Genomic DNA, 3,182 nt, shown 5'->3' on the forward strand with positions numbered 1-3,182 from the left:
AGCAAATTCCGCTGCCTTTTTTTTTTTCCTATTAGCTTATTATTTTGTGTAATCAGCGGGATGTAGTCAGGGATGAATTAACTGAGCCGGGTTTAAACACAGGGCAACAGAATACGTGCAAAAATCCTTGCTTGCTCCATTAAGAAGGAGCAACTTATGAATTTTGGGCAAGGAGCAAAGATTTGCAAGGTAAGTTGATGGAAGTGAAAGAAACTGTCAACGTTTCACTAGTGCACCTGCACACTTGCCTCATCTGTGAATTCCCCGTGTACGTCAGAAAGCTCCTAATTAAAGTTCAGGAAAACTTTTGAGCTAAGTGCTGGGAAACTGTCTTGAGTGTACTGCCTGATGTTAAGCAAGTCTTTTCTGCTGAAAATGATCAGGTTTAATTGACCAAAAACACAGAAAGCACTGCAGAACACATTATAAAAGCTGTGATCCACATCCACCTTTGGATGATTTCCCCTCTCTTAGTACTTTTTTGGTGTATTATTGTATGTGCTCACATTTAGGCCAAACAGGATATGACTTACCTGCTTTTTATCAGTGGCAAAAAGTGTTAAAGATGTACACGTGTGAGGTTTCACAATAGAAAAGATGATGCTGCTGAACAGTCAACATGGGCCGCACTTTGAGTGGAATCTTTCAAACTGGATTTGCATAAGTAGTAAAGGTTCTCATTCCTGCACACAACACATACAGTACATAGAAAGTATTCAAATTTATCACGTACTATGTCAAGGTATTGTGCAAAACCAAAGCTAACAGGGTTGTCTGGGTCTTCGGGGCTTGCTATAAGTAGAGTCATAGGTTAAGCTTGTGAGGGCTTAAAGAAACCTATTTCTCTTATCTTCCCTGGTCATGAACCACGAGCAATAACATTATCAAGGGGTCTGTTGTTACAGGGTTGGCGTAGAGAGGGGGAGAATTACAGGCAGAGAGCTGATTTTAAACACTACACGTCTCAGGGTTGTGTCCAATCGTGCCTATAATCTGGCCATTGTGTTCAGCCTTATCAGCCGTCAGTGCTTTGAATAGAACAAAGAATAGTATCTCCCAATCCATAAATCATAACTGCAAACGCTGTAGTAGGTCACCGTTTTATGTGTACTCAACAGTACAACTTGAGCCTGTAAGGTTTAATAGGTGTTATTGTTCTGATTAATTTTATTACTTACCACAAAAAAATAAAAAATATTCTTTTTCCCCCTAAAAAAAAATCATAACATACCCACTAATCTAAAAATATCAGGGCATGTTTTTAACCAGATGCTTTTAACTAAGTATTGCTCTCTGGTTTGTATATTTTGGCCCAGTGTTGTGGCGTTTATTTTTTAGACCCAAGATTGACTTTCGTATCCAAATGAACAGATCTGACGAATCAGTCCACTGAAGTGGGGAACGAGTGCACTTGTAGCTCAAAACAGTACTGAATATACAGATAGTAAAATAAAACTACTTTACCTCCAACACACAGCTAGATCTACTCCAGGTCAATCGGCTCTCTGAATATATTTCCCTGCCTCACGTGTAGTCCCAGCTCTGCCAACAAGAGTTCAAACTGTCCCACTGAAATCCTGAAATATGCATGAAAGTGGTTGTGATACTGTTGGATCAAACCATGAAATGCCTGCTTTTCAGAAACGGACAAACCTAGAATTACCATGTCTTCCTTTTCTTACTTAGAAACATCAGGGCCAACTGATGTTGAGTTGAATGATGTCAACTGATGTTGACATCATTTGTTTAGTGTGTCTTTTTTGAAGATAAATTATCAGAAAAACGCAACATGTTTAGTTTGTATGTGCTACACCAGGGGTCGGCAACCTTTCTGATGGCGAGTGCCATTTAAAATTTCCTCAGAAGTCAGTGTGCCATATGATTGCATTAGCAATAAATTTGATAATGCTCTATATGAACAGTTACACAATATATAGAACCACTTTATAGAATCATATTTGTTCGCAGATGTTGGCAGCTATCAGTGAATAGTTATCAGCTAGTGTTAGTTTGCTTGGATATATAGTATAACGTAAAAAGCATTTTTACATTACAGCAGAGAACAGGCAGCACGGTCCAGTGGTTAGCACTGTTGCCTCACAGCAAGAAGGTCCTTCATCTCCATCATCAGTCCAGGGTCTTTCTGTGTGGAGTTTGCATGTTCTCCCTGTGCTTGTGTGGGTTCTCTCTGGGTACTCCGGCTTCCTCCCACAGTCCAGAGACATGCAGTTAGTGGTGTTGGGTTAATTAATTTCTTTTTGTAGACATATTTTTGCAGAAGTTTCTGGTCCTAATAGACAGAGATCCTTATTTTCCCACCATCAGCACATATGTTTTTGAGCTGCAGATGGTCTAGTTCACCGTCCTCAGCTCTTTGATAGTTGATACATCATTCTGCCCGAATTAAACAACTGAATCATCAGAGCACCTATGTAGGTCCATGTATTCCAAAGTATAAGTCCAAAGTGTACAGGACAAAGTAAAAATGGGACAGGACACTTCCCTATGGTACTGCAGTACTCCTCACCAGTGTGGCTGACACATTTGTTAAAGCACAAATATAAACACTTTAAGATCTCTGTGTTTGATCCAGGACACCAGGAGCAACAACCTGGCAATTATTTTCTTCTTCAGCAGGGCAGACCAAATCTTGTTAAATGTACTGGAGAAGAAAAAAAAATGATGATTGCACTCTCCAATGCCCAGCTGAGTATAACTATTGTAAAACAGACACTGCATGAAGTATCTGTACCTGTATTTCAAAATCTCTAATTTCAAAATCTCTGTATAAAACAATGGGGCAGTTTTTATCCTCATATGCAGTCTGATATCCCGATATAGATGCTTTTACATCTAAAGTCGCACTCCCCAAAAGCTCTTTAATTTAAATTGAATAAGTCTTTTGTAGAATGCTGATATAGGTATTTAGATTCTTTACAGAAGTAAATGTTATAATCCTGCTAAACTTTTAGCATCATATTATACTTTAAGTAAAAGGATTATTATTCAGACTTACCATTTAAGAATTATATTATTGTAAAACTATTGATTTATTGATTTTGACAACATTTTGTAGTAGTAAAAGGAGCAAACTGAAAGCCATCAGTCATCACATTAAAAACATAGCATTATGCTTAAATAAGTCCCCTAACTAGGGCCATTAGCTCATCCATTTTATTGCC

This window comes from Neolamprologus brichardi, chromosome 1, assembly GCF_056152115.1.
Source record: "Neolamprologus brichardi isolate AB-2024 chromosome 1, ASM5615211v1, whole genome shotgun sequence".
NCBI classification, from domain to species: Eukaryota; Metazoa; Chordata; class Actinopteri; order Cichliformes; family Cichlidae; genus Neolamprologus; species Neolamprologus brichardi.